This window comes from Taudactylus pleione, unplaced genomic scaffold, assembly GCF_031769625.1.
Source record: "Taudactylus pleione unplaced genomic scaffold, aTauple2 ptg000296l, whole genome shotgun sequence".
Taxonomy (NCBI): Eukaryota; Metazoa; Chordata; class Amphibia; order Anura; family Myobatrachidae; genus Taudactylus; species Taudactylus pleione.
Window position 1 is genome coordinate 20,878,192 of NW_028284698.1, and position 24,333 is coordinate 20,902,524.

The 24,333-nt window shown below is 39.2% G+C and overlaps 1 long non-coding RNA gene across 1 annotated transcript in view; it reads left to right on the top strand.

The window, feature by feature from the left end:
* Positions 1–24,333, top strand: part of LOC148511752 (uncharacterized) — a 91,912-nt gene that overhangs the window by 59,371 nt on the left and 8,208 nt on the right. The window contains exon 4 of the long non-coding RNA XR_015880240.1: positions 14,407–14,474. This is a non-coding gene — a long non-coding RNA (uncharacterized LOC148511752). The remainder of the gene's footprint in view (positions 1–14,406; positions 14,475–24,333) is intronic.

The window sequence follows — 24,333 nt, forward strand, 5'->3', positions numbered from 1 at the left end:
CAAATAAACAGATAAAATAAAAGCAGCTATATAGGAAGAGGGTAGTCAGTCCTCAAAGGTATTAAACAAAAATAGAGAAAACAACAGCGCTCAACAAGAATGAGTACATTTAATCATTTAATAAGGCATACAAAATACCAATATGCATATAATCTAAAATGTGCAAAAAAAAACAAAAAACATTAAAACAGTCCAATCCACCAGTCACATTGGCCTCATACAGATGCTGGGAGGCTTAGATGATAATCCAATAATAATTGATCCAATGGTACTGAGCATGTGCAGTTCTAAAAGTCAGTCCAGACTTATAATTACCAAATCCAGTGTCCGCTTGAATTTAGGGGTCCTAATTAGCAGTGCTGTTAGGCTTCCACAAGAAATGGTCCCCGGGCAGAGGTTTCGGCAGTCCGTTTGTGTGGCTAGATAGCACGTTGCTTTGACCATGTGTCGGCACTCCTGTAGTGGATGGATGATATGAAGAAGCAGCCAATACTGACACGTTTCGCTGTGTTGTACCCACAGCTTTTTCGACACATGGTCAAAGCAACGTGCTATCTAGCCACACAAACGGACTGCCGAAACCTCTGCATATGCATATTGGTATTTTGTATGCCTTATTAAAAGATTAAATGTACTCATTCTAGTTGAGCGCTGTTGTTTTCTCTATTTTTGTTTAATACCCAGCATGTACAATGAAAAAGGTAACTGAAATATACATAGCAATGCCCACAAACCCTTCAAAACCTTTCATAACTTCTGTACTTGCCTCTACACTATCAATAAATATTTTTCTCATAGCTCTTTCTATGACTTAGAGAACAGGTTGTCCTTCCCATAAAGGTCTGAAAAACGGCTTAATAAAATAACTTGAATAACCCCATCCTAGAAAAGATTGTACAAAAGTCCATTGCAAATCTAATGCAGACATCGGGCCAAATGTAACAGGGTGAGAGTTTAGAAAATGTGAGATTTTAGCAGTAAACGGTTCACACTATTACTATTACATTTGTTGAGTTGTATTTTCAAAATGGGAAAACATCTGAATGAGAGTTTAAATCGTGAGAGTTTTTTTAATCTGAAAATAATGCAAGTTCACATTTTGTCAGTCTCTATTACATTGTCCGATTTTAAAAAGTGTAAGAAAGCTCTCACATTTCTAAACTACCACCCTCTTACATCTGGTCAATCATCTCCTGACTGAAAGGTTTCTCATACTTACTGTATACTATAAAATATTATTTAAATGGTTATTTAAGCCACTTGACCTAATTAGCAATTAAATGACATCCTATAAATAGATTCAGTCTGAAGTACTGCTTTATGAAAATCTACCAATAATTAACAAAACAACATAAGAAAACATTCCAATGTCAAACATATCACATAATTATGACTGTATATTAAATATTGGCTTTAACATTGTTTCCAAAAGTATCTTATTGACTTGGTGATAATCTCAGATACTTTTCACACAAATCATGTGAGCCTTCTAAAATACTTCAGTACTTCCCACAAAGTTCATAAAGTAATATCATCCACTGAGTTATATTATCTGAAAAACAATCATTGGCTCTATCCCTAGACATCTGAAAAGCTTTTGACACTGATAATTGTACATTTTCACTCAAATCTCTGAACATTGCAGACATGTCAGGCAAGTTCATAAAATGCACCAAATACCAATAAACTACACATACAGTATATAAACTCTATACACACTCAAATGCAAAATGTGTAAGGTCACTCTTGCCTCATCCTAGTGTACAGTGTGTCCATCTCATGGGGAAAATAAATGACAGAGAAAGTATGAAATATTACTTAACAGAGCATAAGGTAACTTATTAAACTGGGTCACTATAAAATAAAACCTTTAGATTAGTCTCCATGAGAAATAAAAAAAGCAAATATAATATTATTTTTCTGATTAGATGTGGTTTTTGTTACAATACAGTAACCTTTTAATCCTAATTTAAGTCCTGCAATTAATTTAATAATAAAACTATATCACTTCACCACAATGACTTTATAATATATTTAAAAAAAATCTGTATGTTCACTAATTGTATTACATTATTTTATTCACAATTCCTTGGTAATTCCAGTAAAAAGAGTTTTTAAAGCTTTAATTTCTGTAGTCCTATTTCGAAAAATTGCAACTGCATCAACACAATATAAATTAATATGCACAGAAGTAGGTTTTTTCTTTAAAAAAAATCATTCTGAGGTTGCTCAAAATGTCATAACACTGTAAAATGTGTCCTTAAAATATTTTTAAACTGACATATCACTTCTTTGTTAAACTTGGTCTGTAAAGATTTGAAGACTTTAATATTCTGGAAAGCTTGCTGACAGCTTGATATACAAGATAACAAGCCAGCTATCAAATAATCATTTCACTTTCAAAATATTACTTGAAATGAAGTAGGTGGTCAGCTTTACAAAGGAATTAACCTGTTATATGTCTAAATTGATTAAAACTAACTAAATTAAAATAGCCAACCTGCGTTTTTGAGTCAGAGCTAACGTATAGCCCACATACAGCAGAAAATAAATAATGTGTTGTAAAAGATCAAAATGTTCTCAGCACATCACTTATTCCCAGTGCCAGATTAGGGTCCACATGGGCCTGGAGCTGAAATTTATGAAGTGCCTATTGTGTGCTGCCGCAGGAGTGTGTGACTAGCGCTGTGCCTGTGTGACTAGTAATATGAAAGCATAATGAGTGCATGGGTGTGGTCTACACAGTGTGTGTGGATTTCTCCATAGGGGGGCATATCTGGCGCCTACCTTCAACCACTTTATAGTGAAGCTATAACAAGAAAAAGTTTTGTGTTTTTTTGATAAATGGTGAGAACTGTATAGTCATTGCTTCCCTTGTCCCTAGCCAATGCAGTAAGTTAATAATGAAATGCCTTCTGAGGTGTTGTCTTTTTAAGAATAAATAAATAATAATGGAAATACTGGACCAGGACGGTAAGGGTTAACTTTTACCGCGTCTGTAACAAGATAACAACCTGGTAGATTCAAAGTTGTTACCTTGTTAAAGACACGGTAAAAATATTGGTGATGTGGTGGTCTGTAAAGATATCTCTCCCAGTAATTGGTGGAAAATACTAATTTTCTATCATGCAGGAAAGGGTGTGTGAGGTGCCTTGGATGCACAACTTGTGGCTATTTGGTGTCGGGGGACATTTTTGTACATCCCCACTCTGGCAAGAAATTAAAAATTAATTATACACATACCAGCAGTAGCAGTTATGTGATCTATTTTATTTGATGTCCTTGTGGATTCCTCTATATCAGTGTGTGCATATATATATATATATATATAACAGCAGAGTACATGCGGGCCTCAGGGGCATCAATAAGACACATAACACAAGTCTTCCTGTTGTCAATGTTTTAATGTAAAGATTGGTCATGTTTTTAAACATTGTTTTTCTACTAATTCTATCAGGGGCTCTTTTCTAGTACATCTTTAGTATCCATAGTTTGGACATAGCAATTACTACAAGACATAGCCAGTTCCACACAATCCCACATGTGTAGCTTGCAGCCCATGCACCAGAAGTGCTAAACCGATTCAGACAGATTTACCTAGTTATCAACGTTTATTGCACCTGCTTTCAATTATCAGAATTATTTATTACCATCGCACCTATTTTGCTCTGTATGCAACTGGTGCAACACTTAGAATTAAGTATCCGTAAATCATAATTTTCATTATTTTACAAACTTTTATTCTGCACAAACAGAATGGGGTTACAGAGCGCAGTTATTTATTTACTTAATTCTACTGTTATTAGCCTAGCCTGTAATTTTTAAAAGTACTTGTGATAATGCTATGCTCAACAATATTACAATCTGTGGGTGCCCTTGCAGCTACCGGCCCTCAATGGGACCAGCTATGCTTGTAAAATGGTGTGTACCTGTCTTATGCTAGCACCTACTTCTTGACAACATATTATAGTGTAAAGGCCTGAAATGAACGCAATAACTTAAACTATATTTGTTCATTGCACACAAGACCATCTAGCAAAAGGTATGCATTATTAATGTGAATGTATGTGATTTGTTGGATCTCATTTCATTTCTTTGTATTGTAAAAGTATTTGTACTCTAGGCAATACTGCTTTCCATCTATATACAGTTTGTTACAGATACTTATTGAAATTCATCACTTCATGCATTTTGACCTTGTGTGGAAAGCCTGCTTAACTGTGAATTGTGGGTACATTAAGAAGGTAAATACACTTCAGATTTGTTATTCAAAGAATTAAGATTTGGAAAGGCATTGTCAATAGGTTAATCCTTATGTACAGGCAGACTCTCTGGCTAAGAGGCATCTCAAGCAAATAAAGGTCCAGATGTCAATCGCTAAAGAAAATCTATCTATAGAAGCAAGATCTGAAACTTCTTTCTTACAGTAAAAGAAAATTAAACATACACAATATTACATTTACTACCAAATCATGTTATCACCATATTAACTATAATGCTATATAATGTTACATTATCTCATGGCACTACATATAAAGCATCATTTTTAAAAATATGTATTAAACTCTATCTTTCAAATATGAGAAAAATTAACAGTTGCTGCAAAAAACTTTTGTGCATGTGGAGCAAGCGAAACAATTGTACTATTTTCACATTTCTTCCTACAGTTGTAGTGAAGAGCGCTGCAAAACAATGTAGCAAAGATAGACATCCCATGGTTGTGAGTGGAAAGAAATGGAAGATTTAAATATATTTTTAAGGTTAACTGAAAAAAGATACTTGAGAATAGCAGAATTGTTTGGAGGGTCCCCAGCAGTGAAATTAAAAAATAAAAATAAATGAGGGATAAAAAAAGGACTTAACAAGAAATCCAAAGAAGGAAACACTGAGAAACTAGGAAAGGGAAAAGAAATATAATTACTTAACTCCAGATCACTGCATAAAGATAAAACTGTAGGCACCAATAGTTTCAATAATTGATTACAATTTATTGGTTGGTAAATGTAAAAAACACTGAAAAGAATGTATATAGCATTTGGAATTTTTTATATTGACAAAGTCAGCAGCACAGGAAGGGTTTAAGACTCTCACACACCTGCTGCTCATTGCTCCTAATGCTGGACAAACTGGCCAGGCTGGGGGTAGTGGTTAGCATTAGGATGCCAGGACTTGGAGGGTCCACAGACATTAGCACAAAGAGTTCTGAGACATTTACTTTTATGTTGTTTGCTTATTTTCTGTTATGTGTCCAGGCCTAACATCAAGTATGCTAAGGTGCAGTGTCTGCTACCATTAAAAAGACACTGCTGTACCAAGTACCTGCTTCTCTGGAGTCTTCATTTCATTACCCCTTGTTACAATATATTATTATATTAATCATCATATTACATCTTGTAGAGCACCTTACATAACACCATGGTCATATCTATCAGCTTTTCTTTCATTAAAATTGTGTCTATTTATTATCCAATTGTGGTACATGCAAACCTTGGTTTATTTTGTTACCAGAAGAGGAGAACTGGAACATTTATTGCAAGGATATAATAAAATCCAATCACAAAGAAACACAGGATATGTAAAGACTGAATGGAGAAATGCCACACAACATCACTGGGGAGATTTGTGCAGATTGTTTGAACAAAACTAGTTGGACCACACACCAAAGGTGAATTGCCTATTCCTTATGAGAAGTGCAGCACAAACCCACTAGTCTCATCTCCACTGACTAGAGCTCAATAAGTGGGACCCTGTGTCTAAGAGGAACCACCTACAACTTGTGGGAAGAAAGACCCCGTAAAACTGTCTGGGACAGTTTAACTGAGATCTCTCAACTCAGCAGGCTGCACTTGGAGACAATGGGATACATCTGCTTAACACTGCAGTCCACAGTAAATGTTATGAAGTATCTTTATCCAGTTACTGACTTGACTTTCATTGGACCACACACATCTGTATGTACTAACACTAGCGGTGCTTCAGTTCTGCTTGCTGACTTTAAAAATGGCTGATGGCTCTGTTTCCCTGTTAAACAGCTTTCACATACAAGTGTTTCTGTATAAGTCACTGATATTCCTGTAACCATTCCATTCCGAAACTTATGAACACTGTCATATCCAATAAGAACAAATCTTCTGTGCCAAGGTTCCATAGACTGCAACTTATTTGTCATCATTGCATGACATTGTTGTGGGTCAAGGATGTAAAATGTAAGATACCATTAACCTGTAGCTATCATGGTTCCTTTTCTGGTACGCACAATGCAGTTTCCTCTTGCAAATTGAACTCTGTGATCTTTTTGCTCTAGGTCAGTGATGGCTATAAAAAAATAATATTGTATATATTTCAACTAAAATCACAAATACTGTAGGTATACTTGCAAAATGCGCTTATGCCATTTTTCAACCTTGATTTGTAGATAACAACCAGGTGGGCTTGGTTTTCCTTGATCATAACAACCATGTTTGGTCAGATGCAACTCAAGCACCAAATGGAGAAGCTATTTTGTGATGGTATCTGAAGATGTTCTCCCTCCTTCCCTCCCAGCCTTCCCATGCATAATCCCAGAAGCACAATGGTAAAATATGTTTAGTACCAGACTTTTAATCCTTCTGTTCCCTTCCTGTTCAGAGCTTCTGTTTTGTGAGCTGCCACATTAATAGTTCATCCACCCATTAAAGAATCAAAATGGGAATTTGCATTACTTCCGTCAGAGGGAAAGCCAAAGGACAATTCCATCTTGCGCCTCTGTTCTTTGCATTATGCACTGTTTGGGGCATTGCAGACTGTCTTTTTGTGTATATAACAAACATTACTGTTATAGTTTATTAAATTGTCATCCTGTCTGCCACTGCAGTACCATTCTCTTTCCTAGATGTGCCAGGTTGGCAATTGAACTACCACAGCTGCTGAAGTCTTTGACATGTGGTTGCTGAATGCCAAAATGTCCAGAATTTTTTATGGCCACAGACAGCATTTCCTACATGCCCTTTTCATTTGAAAAAAAAATGCAGAACCACCAAATAGCTCAACTGGGGCAAGGACTGATGTGAATGATTAAATGATTTTTGTAAGCATGTAAGCTAGATGAAAATGAAGCTGCAGTTCCAACAAATTATTCTGTTATTCACAACCCAAGATTTAACTGCAGGGGAGGGGGAGTGGCCATCTGCTTTAGAAAAGCACTTAAACTTAGGGTCCACCCAATGGAAATGACTCACTCATTTGAGTGCATCACTGCTCAGAGTTCTACAGAATTAGGATTCAGAGTACTTCTCATTTACCGCCCCCCTGGAGATGGAAAGATATTTCTACAAGAATTTGCAGATATTGTTGCTGGACTAGTTCTGGAGCATCAAAGATGGCTGATCCTTGGGGATTTCAATGCATGGGTTGATTATGAGCTCTCACACCTTGGCCAAGATCTCCTGTGCACAATGAATGCTCTGGGCCTCACACAAGTCATTCCTTTGGCTACTCATATAAGTGGTCATACTCTTGATCTTGTCTTCCAGATTGGATTAGATGTCTCTGACCTAAATATAAACCCAGTCATGTGGTCAGACCACAACTCAATTCACTTCTCAGTTGCAACCCCTCAAAATAGAACTTTACCCATGGAGTTGATAAGGTATCATCCAAGGAGAGGCATGACTCCCCAGGCTCTTGCAGCAAACCTGGATCTTTCTGCGGTAATGGGGGCCTGTGAAGATCCTTGTTCCCTGGTCCATTACTATAACAGGGATGTGACAGCTGCAATGGATATTATTGCCCCTGTGCATATACGACCCCTCATACCACACCGTCAAGCCCCTTGGTTTGACAATAGTGTTAGTGAACTCATGAAAAGGGGGCGTAGACTTGAAAGACGATGGAGTAAGATGAACCTGGTAGAGTATAAGTTAACACTAATCATACATATAAGAGAATATCAATCAACAATCACCCGTAAGAAAACAGAGTTCCTTTCAAATAAGATCAAGGCAGCAAACAATAGGCCGGCTCAGCTTTTCTGTACAGTGGAGATGCTTTGCAAACCAGCATGCCTGCAGCATGATGAAACCCTCTCCCAGTCAAGATGCAATGAGTTTGCAAAATTCTTTGCAGATAAAGTATCCTCCATCCAGGCTGGAATCCCCACAGTGCCATCAAAGGAGTGCCAAACTACCAAGCCTGCCATGGTAAGCCACCTGTCTCCCTGGAACAGCTTTGACATAATGGATGTAAAATACATTGCTAAAATTATCAGAATGTTGCGACCCACCACCTGTGATCTGGACCCTGCCTCAACCAAGTTTCTCATAGGGTGTATGGAAATGATAGGCCCTGTAATTGCAAAAATAGTTCAATGCTCTTTGCAAACAGCCATTTTTCCAGAACCACTAAAGGAAGCAATTGTTAGACCACTTCTTAAAAAATCTAATTTAGACCCCGACTACATGACCAACTATATCAAACCTTCCTTTTCTAGGAAAAGTCATTGAGAAAGTGGTGGCAATGCAACTGGAAGCCCACCTGTCTACCCATGATATTTATGATCCATTCCAGTCAGGATTCAGGAGAAGACATAGCACTGAAACAGCCCTGGTATGTGTGCTTAATGATCTTCTGATGGGAAGAGACAGAGGTGATTGTTCAATCTTAATCCTTCTGGATCTCTCAGCAGCATTTGATACTGTGGACCATGGGATTCTAATTGAGCACCTGAAAAATTTCTGTGGACTGGATGGCACAGTCCTTAGATGGTTCAAATCATTTCTCACTGGCAGGTCACAGAGAGTTTCTTCTGGAGTAAACTATTCATCACCAGTGCCACTTCCATGCGGTGTCCCACAGGGTTCTATACTATCCCCCATGCTTTTGCAGTAAACATGCTACCATTGGGTTAAATAATCAGACATCATGGCCTGGTCTACCACTGCTATGCAGATGATACACAACTGTACCTGTCCTTTGCTCCAGGTACAAAGGACCCAATAACAACCCTAAATGGCTGCCTAGCTGAGGAGTGGATGAGTGCCAGTTGGCTGCGACTGAACCCTGATAAAACAGAGGACCTTATGATAGGACACAGGACAGGGCTACAGCATAGCCAACCAACAGGACTTACGCTTGGGGGTTCAGAATTACAAGACACTAAACAAGTGCGGAATCTTGGTGTTGTCCTGGATAGTGGCTTGACATTTAAGCATCAGGTATCAGCCACAATCAAATCCTCATTCTTTCATCTGAGGAACATAGCCAGAATCAAGCACTTAATTCCCTCAGAAGATCTGCCTAATAGTCATACATGCATTTATATCATCACGCCTAGACTACTGCAACGCCCTGTACCTCGGTCTCCCAGCAAAAGAATGACACCACTTGCAGAAGGTAAAATGCAGCTGCCAGGCTATTAACCAACCAGCCCCGTTCCAGCCACATAACACCCATTATCTACTCCCTTCACTGGCTGCCTGTCAGATGGCGAATTGCTTTCAAGATTGGATTAATAACTTACAAAGCCCTACATGACCATGGCCCAGGGTACCTGAAGCAGCTTCTGATTCCTTACTGTCCCACTCGATTACTGCAATCCGCTGACAAAGGACTATTAACAGTACCTAGAATCTCACGGAATTCAACTGGGGGTCGAGCTTTCAGTTTTGTGGTTCCAACCTTTTGGAACTCACTTCCCCGCACAGTTCGAGAGGCCTCCACTCTAGAATCCTTCAAAAATAGACTCAAGACTCACCTATTCACCCAAGCATTTCACTAATGTCCCTTGTTTAAGCTTATTTTGTATTTTGTACTGTAAATGTAAAGCACTTTGAGTCCTTTAGGAGAAAAGCGCTATATAAATAAAATTATTATTATTATTATTATTATTATTATTTTCATTTTTGCCACCTTCTCATAGGATTTTATTTAGCACCTAGGTTTTCATCACTGATTTCTTTTTTGTCTACACTATATTTCTGGGGTATTTGGGTTACCCTGTGTAATTGGACCCAGGCTGCTTCTTAGAGAGTGCTGGAGTTTTTTGCATCTTTTCCTTCACAAGTGGAAATAAATGGTATTGAGGTTAATAATAATGTACATTAGGAACAAAAAAAGTCCAAATTATGTGATTTTAGCAGTTTTTATACATTTTTTTAAATAAAATACAGATACAAAACCAAAATAAGTGAATGTGGATTTGCACACGAAAGTTAAACCAGATCCAAAACCAAAACACAGGGGTCAGCACACATCTCTAATAATTGTTTACAGTCACATTATGAGTTTGAACTACTGTAATTGGATGTGTATGTTTCTTTGTAATATGTTACTATATTTGCAAAGAAATCTTGTATGACTTGTTATCTTGGTGTTTCAATAAAATTTTATTTAAAAAAGTGGAGTTTAAGCCTAAATTTACAATATGTTGATTGAATGCAGCATGAGTCTCTATCAAAATGCTATTTATACAATAAGTAAAGGGATGTTATACACAATAAAACAATAGATAGAGTGGATACAGGGAGGGACAGCAGTACAAGGCATACATGATTTATAACAGAGTTGACTACAGGTAAAGAACCATGTCAATAAAATTACATGATGCCCAAATAGAGCTTATATTTCTTATTTCGATAGCCAATCACTGTACTGTAGATGATATCACTTTGTTTGTAGTATGTACCAATAGCATGTTTGGAAATATAGTACAAAGTATTTTTATACAGTTTGTATAGCTGTTGGTATAGTCCTTAGTCCATATTGGATATATTTCCATAGGCCTTCTTGAATGGACTTGCAACAAGTAAAAAATGTGCAGCTGTTTTATGTAAATATAGGACCTGTCCGCATACCGCATGGTCATCACATGATAACTGATCACCATTTTTAAGTGGCTATCTTAAAAAAAGAGACTTTAATGACCAAATACCATTGTGACAAATAAAGAAGAATAGCAAAATGAGTACAATTACAGTACTTAAATGTAATTTATACAGTAATATATACTATTTGTAATTTATATATAGTATATAAATAATATAAATAAATAATAGATAATATATTTATTATATATAATAAATTAGCGATGGAAACTCTTATAACTATTTTCCCACTTTAACAAATTACAGTGTAACAAATCAAAAATTGAAGTACATAGAAATGTTACATCAGGGCCTTTATGTTTTGCCTTTTAACCTGTGCAAAATAACTTTTTAGGAGAGTTCTAAAAGAAAATAAAAAAAATTATATATATCAAAACCAAGAAAGAAGAAAAAGGCCGCTCTAATGTACAAAATATAAAATATATTAAAATACAAAATGTGTAAATAACACAAACTGAATAATTAAAAAATCAACAATTAATGCAGCAATGAAGCTACTTCAATGATCAGTCCTAGATGTCGACACAAAGCATGAATCTCCCTTCGTTTCCGAGAGAGTAGATTTATTGAGTCATTTGTTGGTCTTTAAATGATTTTGTAGAGTTCATAAATCCTGTTTCAGGGTTAGCAATGATTCCTTGTAATGTTGCTGAAAAATACCCTTCCACCAAAAATCCACCCAAACAGGCCAAAAGGCCACTATTATTATTTGAATAAAACACTTCAATCGCAATAAAAAAGAACAATATTTATTCAATAAAATCAGTGAATCTGATGAGCTTACATCAAACACTAGTCAAAATACGATGGAGACCCAACGTGTTTCGTCCCCACATGGGACTTCATCAGGGGTACATCATCATATGACTGTATTATCAGTCCTATTAATAGTCAGGAAAATGTGAACACTGATCAAACGATCCTAAGATCTGTTTGCGGAGAATAAACTGGAGTAGACGTACTTTATATAGTAGATGGATTTATTCTCCCAGGTAAGGATTGCTCAGAAGCAATAATCCTGTTCCACTCCTGCAAAATACTGCTGACAAGTGTTTCAGTCTGCTGCAAAAGTCAGACTTACCTGGGAGTATAAATCCATCTACTATACAAAGTGTGTCTACTCCAGATTATTCTCCGCAAACAGATCTTAGGATCGTTTGATCAGTGTTCACATTTTCCTGACTATTAATAGGACTGATAATACTGTCATATGATGATGTACCCCTGATGAAGTCCCATGTGGGGACGAAACGCGTTGGGTCTCCATCGTATTTTGACTAGTGTTTGATGTAAGCTCATTAGATTCACTGATTATATTGAATAAATATTGTTCTTTTTTATTGAGATTGAAGTGTTTTATTCAAATAATAATAGTGGCCTTTTGGCCTGTTTGGGTGTATTTTTGGTGGAAGGATATTTTTCAGCAACATTACAAGGAATCATTGCTAACTCTGAAACAGGATTTATGACCTCTACAAAATCATTTAAAGACCAACAAAAGACTCAATAAATCTACTCTCTGGGAAACAAAAGGGAGATTCATCCTTTGTGTCGTCATCTAGGAGTGATCATTGAAGTAGCTTCATTGCTGCATTAATTGTTGATTTTTTAATTCTTCAGTTTGTGTTATTTACACATTTTGTATTTTAATATATGTTATATTTTGTACATTAGAGCACCCTTTCTCTTCTTTCTTGGTTTCCATTTTACCTCCATATCTGTCTAACAGAGACATTAGGTGAAAGGTGCAGCCATCCACTCTATTAGATTTAAGTGTTGGTTACATATCAGTATCATCAATAGTTTTAGCGCAAATAATAGGGTATCTTTGTGTATGTATATATATATATATATATATATAAAGTAATTCAATAGTTTTTTTTTATTCTTGCTATCCAAAATAATTTGTTGCATATGTTTTTCTGCTTAGAGGCTAAACATTTTCTCTTCTTTCAGGCTGAACTGTTGTATATAATTTATACTAAACATTTTACTTTGGTGATCTTTATTAACAAATTTGTTCCTGGATCCATTAGGGGTTTCTTTTGCCTTTTACCTGCTTTACCGAATATAAAAATACTACATTTTCAACAGAACAGTCTTGTTTTGTATTTCTATATGTCTCAGAACCAAAGGGATCTCTTACTGTATTTACAAACATATATTTCATGTCGTCTATTTAAACCAAACACTCCAATATAGGTTTCAGGTAAATTATTATTTCTTTATTAATATCTCTCTGCCCCAGTTGCTCTAAAGAAGATTTATATTAATTGTATACCAAGTCCTAAGCTATATATGACTAGTTTTAATTGCAACCTGTTAAATGCTTTGCTCAGGCAAGCTTCATGAAGTCCTAGCACAACGATACGAGCTGAATACTAAGTCACATCTGCACATTTTTCAGATATTTATTCTGAAACAATTGCGTACATGGTTTCCATATCAATCTACTCCAATTTTAAAGGTGCCACCCCCTATCTGCTCAAGCACCAGGTGGGCCCAATTAACAAAGGAAAGGTCAAGAAGGTGCCAGCTGTAGAACGCACATGGAAACCTTTCCAGTGACAGATTCAGTAGATGGCTCACATATTTTTTTAGTTATTTTCTACATTTCCTTCTGTTATGTATTGAAATAATAGATTCAGTGACAGATCAGATATTTCAGTACTTCCAACTGAATCATACAGAACAAGCTCTTCAAAACAATTGCACAGATGAATTCCTACAGTATTCTATTTTTTTATTACCTCCTGCAGGGAAAAGTTATTTTGGAAATGAATTGTATTGTTTTAAATTTTGGAAATACATCAATACATATATACCAACATTTGGCTTTCTCAAACTTTTGTATGGGTATGATCATCTTCACTGTGGTCAAAATCTTTGGGTTATATTAAATATTACTCACTAATAAAGATTTCTTGTAATATTAATCACTGTTAATAAATAATATTGAAAGTTTACAACTGTAATACAGTTTTCTACATAACTTGACATCTAACTGGCTACAACTCGACATGATATATATTTATCTAAACCAACTTTAGGGTAAGATTAAAATAAGAAAAATAATATGAGCTATGAAGAGATCATCTCTTTTTAAAAATATCATTTCATCAAATTAAATTAATTTATCATTAAAATGTGTGCATTCATCAAATAAAAATCTCTAAACCAAATTTTCAAAAAAAACAGTGACTTCCTACAAATTGTGTTTAATAAGACTGTGTTCCATGGTAATTGCATTTTACATTGACAACCTCCAGAAAAGCCAGGAATGTAATGAAAAATATATTAGTAATTGCATTTACTTTTAGAGAAATAAATTTATTTTTTAGGTTTGAAACTTACCATTTCTAACCTAACCAGAGACAACTTAATTGTGTTGTTGTTTAACTTCATCCTACATCCAATAGCATTAAAAGGAGCAGACAATGTTAATGCAGTGTATGATTTCAGCAGTTTATTGTTGCTTTCCATTTGAATACTTTATTAGTGTTATAAATTTCTAATTTTTATTAATTTATGATTTGTTTTTAAACAGCATGTACAGCAGTCAGTCTGATCAACAAATAGACTGACTTATGAAACGGCTCGTTTGGTAAGACTGAGGTATGCAATAAATATAAACAGAATTACTTGAATGATGTGTTTGTTGATTAATGAAGGATATGAGGGGACTAGTTATTTTTGAGGAGGGCTTAATTTATAATAATGAGATAATATTGTATTATAGGCACTAAAATTACCTATTATGGTTATCACTATATTGATATCTACAGTGTATTGTATAATTATGTTTCTATTAATGTTTTTTTATATGCAGTAGCAACTTTAGCCAAATGGAATCAAAGCTCTTTATGTTTACAAGAAGAAAATCCTATTGCAAAAGAGGCAGCCAATTTGGGTCCAGTAAAACAGTTACAGAAGACATTGTCAAAATATGCAATACAAAGTATAAAATTCAAGAAATCCTTAGAATTATCAGGTCTGCATATTGTTTACCCAGCCCACAACATTACAATACATGGCAGAAGAGTTGTGCTAAGCAAGGAGGGGGCCCATGTGCAGCCACCATTTGGGCCCCCTCCTCTCTGCCAGCACACTGAGTGCTGTAGATTCTGGCATCATGTAAGAATCTACTGTGCAAGCATGGGCCTCTGTGAAAATGGTACCCGCACCTATTTTCCCAGGGACATCTTTTCTGTGCATGCACAGATCACTGGGAAAATGGCCATTGGTCTGGCGCTGCGGAGCAACACATTGGACTCGGCAGAGAGGTAAGCATATTATTAACTATGGGTTCAGGGTGTGTGGTGTGGGCCCTCCAGGACACAGAGGCCCGTGTGCACCACACACCTTGCACCCATTATAAACATGCCTATGCATGGCAATCTTCTTGTGTGCATTACATTTATTACAATGGTAAGGATAATTGATATGTGAAACATAGTTGTTTGCAGCACAATATATTAGGGTGTTCAACCAGGGAAATCTAGAGATAGATTGCCTTCACCATGGTGTGTCATTGGAAGGGTGTGTCTTGTACCACTTAGGAGGTGGAGAAATAGCACCACCAAGGAGCATGTCTATCACCTCCTTAGTGGGAGTTTAAAACACTTTATAAGTCATCAATCCCCTAATCATGGCTCCCCAATCTCCTCCTTTACCATCATATTCCACATCGATCCCCAAAACTTTTTCACCTCACTAAACTATGACCTGGCCGGACAGTTTATATTCTCTTCCACTGCTCATGTTTCCACTACACGTTCTGCAACTTCCTTCTCAAGTAAAAAGGGAACATCATATTTCCTTCTCTTTCAGCAGATTTGAATTCTGTAACACAACAAGAAGCCACACAATAGTGCCCCACTTCATATAATGCCAGTGCAAATTAAGCTCATTGCACTTATCCATCCTCAGCTGTCCTGGGGAAGGGGTAAATAGGTTGGAAAGTGAAGTAAAGGATACCATTGTATTACTGCAGAATGGGAGTCACTGAATGTTTCACTCACTGGCACTGTCAGCTTATTGAAATGCCAACAGTCAGTTATTTGCTGAGAAGACAGCAGGCAACATTAAGGTGTGGCTGGACACATCTGGCACACAATGTGCACAAGTCTATGACATAGAGTTGTTCTACTTCCTGCACCCAGTTTAATGACCATGCTACACATATATAAACAATTTTCACACTCACAAATCATCTTCCTTTGTCCCATTTCTCATCCTGCTCTTCCTTTTGGGTGTTGGTGACATTGCTCCTGACCATAATCCCCAATGCATCTTCACAATCTACTCTAATCTTCTTGAATTCCCTAAATGTATTATCCATATCATAGATCACATCCCTCTAAATTGTCCACCATCTACCCTTCCAAGGATGGAACATGGCACATAGCAAACTTTAAGGGATAACCCAACAATGCTACTATCAGCCTTACTATTATCCCCACAGCCTTCTGTTCTAATCTAAGAAGGGCAAAATAGAATCTTATTCAAAACATGTGGGTAAACTTACGAATGCCCCAACAGTTCCTGTAGTGACCAGAACCTCAGCATTTTCTATAATTATGGAGACACACAAGCTATAGTAGACATAGTACTTTCTCCACCTTGGACCCTTTAGTTCATACCCCTGATTAGTCCTTGCATCTCCTATTCCTTTAAAGTCTAAAGCAGCTGTCAATACTCTCTGCTATACCTCCATGTAGCTGTCATATCTACCCCCAAATCCTGTCACCCAGTTACTTTTAAAGTAAAACCTTTAATCATTGATGCTTGGTATTTGGTGTTTTTCTTAATACACATAATTTAATGCGTATTTTTTAGATGTATTAATAAGGTTAATATAATTTTTCATGCAATTATTTCTGTTATTAGTTATTTTTTTTAATCATTTAGTTCTGTAATATTCTATTATTGTGCTTTCCCACTTTCTCAACAAACTTAATGCTTGGTTCCATTGTGACTTTTTCTTTAAACTACCAATTCTTAAACTTATTTCCTATAAACAACACCACCTGTCTCCACCAGCAGGGTTGGACTAGCCCAAAGGGGTACAGGGGAAATCCCTCGTGAGCCCCACTGCCTGTAAGCTCAGCCACCTCCTCTAGATGTCAGGTTTCAGACCAAAAAATATAGATTGTTACTCTATTAGACAGTCAGTAACCTGGTAGAGCAGGACCACTGATCAACAAGGGGGCTTGGTTCCCTTCTTTAGACACTACACCAAGATTTGCCTAATGGTTAGTCAAACATCTGTGGTGGCTGGCCACATCCCCTCTGGTGGATGATCACACCCCTTAAGCATGGGCCCTTACCACTGATTACATCAGTGGGCCCCTCATGCTCCAGTCTGACACTGTCCCCCAGTATACTTAAACTCTCAGCTACGTCAACTCCCATGACACTTTCTTCTCCCATTTCCATTTCATCTCTATTTTCTCAAACTTTGTCTTTCTATTTTCTGGCCACAACCTCCTTAACATAAGCATTTCCTGGAAGGGTATGATATACCGCCGGCCTCATGGCCGGCGGTTCGATTCCCATCAGCGGCAGCCCGACAGGAGCAGAGTGCGATGCAGCGGAAGCCCGACAGCGCTGGAAATCCCGATCGTGGATAGGTAAGTATCCACTAACCTAACCCCCCTAACCCTAACCCTCCTTAGGGGTGCCTAACCCTAACTTCCCCCCCAAGTGCCTAACCCTAATCCCCCCTCTAAGTGCCTAACCCTAACCACCCCCTTCCCCGCTGCCTTAACCTAAGTCCCCCGGGGGGGTGCCTAACCCTCCCTCCCCCTAGCCTAACCCTTCCGGGAGGGTGCCTAACCCTAAGTCCCCCCCGGGAGCCCTAAACCTAACCCTCCCCCTCGCGGCTGTCCGCTCGCGGTGCCCGGCATCACGATCATAGTCTCCCGGTGTCGGGGAAATGCGGGCGTCTACATCTAGATGCCCGGCATTTCACCCTTGCTGGGATAAGACAGGGAAGCCGGCTGCCGGTATATAGGCAGTCAGCTTCCCGATTGCTTCCCCATTTCCTTAACACATTAGCTGCTTGCATCAGAATTTAAAAGAACAAGCCAGCACAATAGTGTTCTTGACACAGGGCCTGATTCACTTTGGATCGCAACTGCAAAAGCATATGCAGATTGGTCAATGGTGCATACTGCGCATGTGCATGCACCACAGTGCATGTGTGTGGGTTAGCATTGTGATGGCTTTATTTCTGCTTGAATGATCATAAAGCAAAAGCAGAGTGAGTAACAAGCTGTGAGCATTTGGGGTGGTGATCGGGGAGTGGTCGGAGAAACAGGCGTGAATGTCAGTTTGAATGCCATTGCATGGGCATGCATAAAGTAGCCATTAAGATGGCATATGCAGCTTGAGTACTCACTGCATGTGTACTTGCAATATCTGTGGCAGGTCAGTGCTGCTGTAAATGTGCATGAGGGGCCAATGTTACTCGATGTTCCCGATGTAGACGCAGGATTGCACAATATTATAAATGTGAGACAGCGGTGGTGGGTGTCTCTATCCTGGCTGTATGATGGCTATGTGATTGCAATCATTAGTATATTTGCATTGCAGACCTCCATGCATACTCGCAGCAGTGATCGCAATAGTGATTCGTAGTGAATCAGGCCCACAGTCTACTTCACATCTTGACTATAACGGTATATGGTTATTGGATCAACCTAACTGAGATCGACAATACATACATTGACCATAGTACATCAACTCTAAATAGATCGACAGGAATAATTGCTCGACAAACCATAGATCGTCCAGACCCTTAGATTGACCACCTGAAGATCGACTCGGACATGAGATCAACACAACATAAGATCGAAACAAAGCATATCAACGATATGCAGATCGACAACAAACAAGATAGACAGAATAACAGATCAAAGACAGTGGTAGACAGTGAATAGATCGACATATCAAAGATTGATGAGTTCAAGATCGAAACCAAATAAGTCGACAGTTAATAGATTGACAGATAAAAGATTGACACATTACTTTTAGACAATACAAAAAGGTATACATATCCTACACGCTGCCCGTTAATAGCGCATCCCCCGATGCTACTTTCAACTGTGGAACTACAGGTCCCAGCCAGCCCTTTCCTCCCTCCAAGCGCTCCTGGCCATGGAACCCCCCTACATCCACCCTGCAGCCTTTGTCCCTAATTTCTGGGCACCCCCATGCACTGCAGTGCACCCCTTCATCACCCCCCCTCAATTTCAAATGTGCAAAAATGGGACCCCCAAAATGAAATTAGTGAAAAGTCTTGTCGTTTTTGGGGAAGTCAGCCTGACAACCTCTTAAAGATGCTCTGACATGGGGGTTCACTATGGGTACCTCTGAATAGCACTGCTAAAGGTATTTGGGGTCTTTACATGGACTCAATAGGAGCTATTTAGCATCTTTGAGAAAGTGGTGAAGAATAGCATTTTGCAACTTTAAAAAAAAAAAATAAGTAGTCCCATCAAATTTGGTGTACATGGAAATGGGTGCAAGCATAGTACAAAATCACTAAAATCAAGCTTTAAAGTACACCACAAAATGCACATTCAGCAAGCACCTGCAATAAAAAAAAAACCTCCCCCATACTTGCAGACCTCCCAAAGGCTATTTCGCTAGTCTTTGAATTTGTACCCCCACTTTGAATTTTTTTGATCACATTTTTAAAGTGCTTTTTTGGGGTGTCCTTTGTGGTTATTAATGTGTTTTATTCCGCAGTTTGTGTCAAGGGGAGTACAAAGGGTTTAGAGTGATTTCCGCACCTCTGCAATCCAAAACCCCAATTCTGCACTTTTTTCTGTCGGGTATTCATAGGCAAAACTTTTTCACCTATTACATTGCATTGCATTTTCCATATTCAATTATGAGCAAAAAGTCCGGACTTTTCGCATGCCAGACTTTTCGCACCATGGGCCAAATGTAATAGGGTCTCTGTTTTAGACTCGCAAAAAAAAGTTAACCAAAAGTCCCCAAATATTAGACCTGCTTCAGGGTAGCAAGTATGTCCTGAGCAGGTCAGATTAACAGATAAACATGCACATCTCCATGAGATATGTGCATGTTTCAGTGTGTACTTATGCAAAAAATTTCAAAAGTTTTGAAAAAAATTATGTGCAGTCCCCACCCCAAAAAGCCTCACCAGCCCTGGGTTTTATAAATCCTTTCCTGGTTCTAAAAATACAGGGGCAAAATGCATATGGGCAGGGCCGGATTAAGGCCCACATGGGCCTGGAGCTGGAAATGTTCATAGGCCTATACTGAGGAGGGGAAGAGCTGTGATCGGTGCTGTGTGAGTGTGTTCAGAGTCACCTTGGTGTGTATACCCCCTACACTATGAACACTATGTCTCCCTAACTACATAGAAATAGAAAAAAAGCATATTTTTTTTTTGGGTAGGGGGACTAGAAAAACTATTTAAATACTTATAATGCATGGCCAGTTAGGCAGCTGGTAATCATGCTGTCACATTGATGGGCCTATTTTTATATGGAGACCTGGACCTGTAGCTCCATCCGCCCCATTGTTAATCTGGCCCTGCATATGGGTCCCGTGTATATTAAGAACTAACACAAACTGCATCAAGAAATGCATTAAAAAACACAAAGGACACCCCAAAAAAGCACTTTGAAAATGTGGGTGAAAGAAATTCAAAGTGGGGGTACAAATTCAAAAACTAGTGAAATTGCCTTTGGGGGGGTCTACAAGTATGGGGAGGTTTTTTATTGCAGGTGCTTGCTGAATGTGCATTTTTTGGTGCACTTTAAAGCTTGATTTTAGTGATTTTGCACTATGCTTGCACCCATTTTCATGTACCCTAAATTTGATGGGACTACTTATTTTCTTTTAAAAAAAGTTGCAAAATGCTATTCTTCACCACTTTCTTAAAGATGCTAAATAGCTCATATTGAGACCATTTGAAGACCCCAAATACCTTTAGGAGGGCTATTCGGGGGTACCCATAGTGAATCCCCATGTCAGAGCATCTTTAGGGGTTTGTCGGGCTGATTGACCCAAAAACGGCAGGACTTTTCGCCGATTTAGGTTTTGCCGGGTCCTGTTTTTGTACATTTGAAATTGAAGGGGGGGTTGATGAAGGGGTGCACTGCAGTGCATGGGGATGCCCTGCAATTAGGGACAAGGGCTGCAGGGTGTATGTGGAGGGCTTGCATGGCCAGGAGCGCTTGCAGGGGTGAAAGGGCTGGCTGGGACCTGTAGTTCCATGGTTGAAAGTAGCATTGGGGGTTGCGCTAATAGCAAGAAGCTATTAGTGGGAAGCATCTAGAATTAGATGGGTTGCCGTTTTTAACATGCACCTAAGTTTATGCGAATAGGAATAGCGGAGAGCAGAGGGGGTGGTTGTAATGATGGAGTGGACTGCAGAGCATGGTGGTGCCCAGCAATTAGGGACAAAGCCTGCAAGGTGTACGTTGGGGCTGGCATTGTCAGGAGCACTAGCATGGATGCAAGGGCTGGCTGGGACCTGTAGTTCCACGGTTGAAAGTAGCATTGGGGATACATTATTAGCGGGCAGTGTCTAAAGCTAGACAGATGTGCCCATGTCCAGGCATCCAGGATAGTGGGGAGCACAGGGTGTAGTTGATGAAGGAGTGGACTGCAGTACATGGAGGTGCCCAGCAATTAGGGACAAGGCCTGCAAGGTGTACATTGTGGCATTGTCAGGAGCACTTGCAATGATGGAAGGGTTGGCTGGGACCTGTAGGTCAATGGTTGAAAGTAGCATTGGGGATGTGCTTTTAGCGGGCAGCCTGTAGGATATGTATACCTTTTTTGTGTTGTCTAAAAGTAAGGTGTCAATATTTTATCTGTCGATCTATTAACTGTCGACCAAGTTGGCATCGAACTTGGACTAAGTGATCTTTTATCTGTCAATTTATTAGCTGTCGATCTATTTGATTTCAATATGTTATTATGTCTATTTATGTGGTGTCAATCTATTAACTGTCAATTTTTTAAATGTCTACCTATTTGGATTCAAACTTGGAACATTGTCTAACTATTAGTTGTTGATCTTCACTGTGTCGCCCTTATATACCTTTCGATCTTACATATTCAATATTTTACATATCGATCTACTGTCCCATTTGACTATATTACTGTCTGACTATTGTTACTGTCGATCTATACTTTGTCTATCTAAACTACATGTTGAACTAACATGGTCGACCATTTCATGGTCGAACAAGTTGTGTCCGATCTAACAATCCACACCCAACAAAAACCATATTGTCTGTGACAATCTAAGACTAATCTTTAACACAAAACAGATCCACTACCAAGAAAACTACTCAAGCACTCCTGCATGCAACTTGAGAAAATCATTCTTTAATACTGATTTCATTTATTAGAGAGTCTTCCTTTCATCGGGCATCACAGGCAAACAAACTACTATAAATTAACATCTAAATAACAACCTTTGTTTCTTGCTCACATTATCTCTTTTCACATTCTACTCCACAACTCCCTCTTACCTCCTCACAGCCCATGACTGTACCACATGCTTCAAAGTCAAAAGCAATACCAATCAAGATATGGCCTCATGCCAGGTCCTGCATATCCCAGCAACATTCCTCTGCACTCAACTATCCATATTGTGTTAATTTCCCAGCAACTGAGGATAAAGTCTCTTTGTCACGTCTGAAACTGGAGAAGAGGACGTGGTTGGCCTCAGTTGGGGAAAGAAACGGAGACGAGGGGCCTGGATGTACGTTCTCCTCATCCACAGGTCTTGAGTGTTGCCGAGACCTGGGCAAAGGTGTGGAGTCTAACCCACAGGATGGTGTTCGCCACTGACCCCCCCAAATTGGGATATGGGCTTAGCTGCACCCAGTGAGCAGGTCGCGGTCCTTTGACCAGGTACGCAAGCCCTGCAGGGATAGAGACACTACACCCATGGCCCAGCGAGGATATGCCTGTTAGGCACAACACAGTCCCTGAAAATACTGTATAGACAACAACATGACACGAGGATCAAAAACGTCAATAAGGCTTTCAAAGTGGGAAGTGACTCACGGTTACTTGAGACATCACCAGAGATAGAAGGCACACGGGTAGAGGTGGTAAGTGTTGTAGCACGGATGTCCACGGGAGACGTGAGGCACACAGGTGGGGATGATCACACTGCTGCACGGGTATTCACCAGAGACGTAAAGGCACACAGGTAAAGATAGTAACACTACTGCACGGGTATTCACCAGAGACGTAAAGGCACACAGGTAAAGGTAGTAACACTGCTGCACGGGTATTCACCAAAGATGTTAAGGCACACAGGTAAAGGTGGTATCACTGCTGCTGTACGGATGAATAGGAACCTGGACCGGGAACTCACTAAGGCACGCTAGGAGACGACCGTTGTTCAGGCAATTTCCCATAACCTGTGGGACAGTTTTATACCGAGGGGAACCCTTAGACAGGTGCACAGCATCAGCTGGAAACGAGCCAATCAGAAGGAAGGATCCAGTCACATGGGCCGACTGTCATGGCGGCGCCCATGTCCGGATTTGAGATGCCGGACACCAGCCCTCCAGGAAGCCACAGCAAGCAGGGAGAATCCTCAGCTTCTCCCCCGCCGTCGCACAGGCCGACCGACCACCCAGGAAGAAAGGGGAAGCCGGCGGTGCGGTAAGTGGGCGCCAATCCCCGGCTGAGCCCTGACACTCTTTCCTTATCTCTTCCCACAATGTACCCCTTCAACCTAATTTCCCACTCAAATTCTCTGCTCTCCAGCTGCTTGCTCACTTCTTGCTCACTTTTTTGAAAATGAATAACTCCACTGGCACATTCCCATTCTCCTTCAGACATACACTCATGTTAAATATTCCAAAGAAAATATCTCTAAATTGATCTTTACCTCACATTTGCCTCCAACTACTTGAGCATCTACATGTATCTGCCTTCCCTGCTTTCTATCCCATCATTCCCGTCTTTTCCAATAGGAATTCTTCCTCCAACAGCACACGGAGACTTCCCTCACTAATTTTATCAATTATCAGTCTCCAGAAATATATTAAATGAAAAGGTGCAGCCAGAGACTCACAGGTGGTGTATCAGAATTACCAATGAGGAATTTTCCTCATGGATGCAGGGCCTGATTCAGAGCCGGATGCTCTTTGAGAGCACTTGCTCTGAATCAGGGCGTCCCTTTTTTTTAAAGATGGTCTCATTGCCACTCGCATAGCTGTGGGTGACCACCCACTGCTTATGCGAGCGGCCAGGTAATGGTCACGATGGTCAAGACCATCGCGACCATTGGGCTTGCAATGAGACCCTTGTGGTAGGGTCTTGTGGCCATTAGCCCCAGTGGACTTCCTGCTCTAATAGAGCAGGAAGTCCACCTACTGACATCACGAGTGATGTCAGTAGGGCTGCCCACAAACAGCAGGCATTTTTGTAGCCACTTCCCCACCCCGCATACAAAACA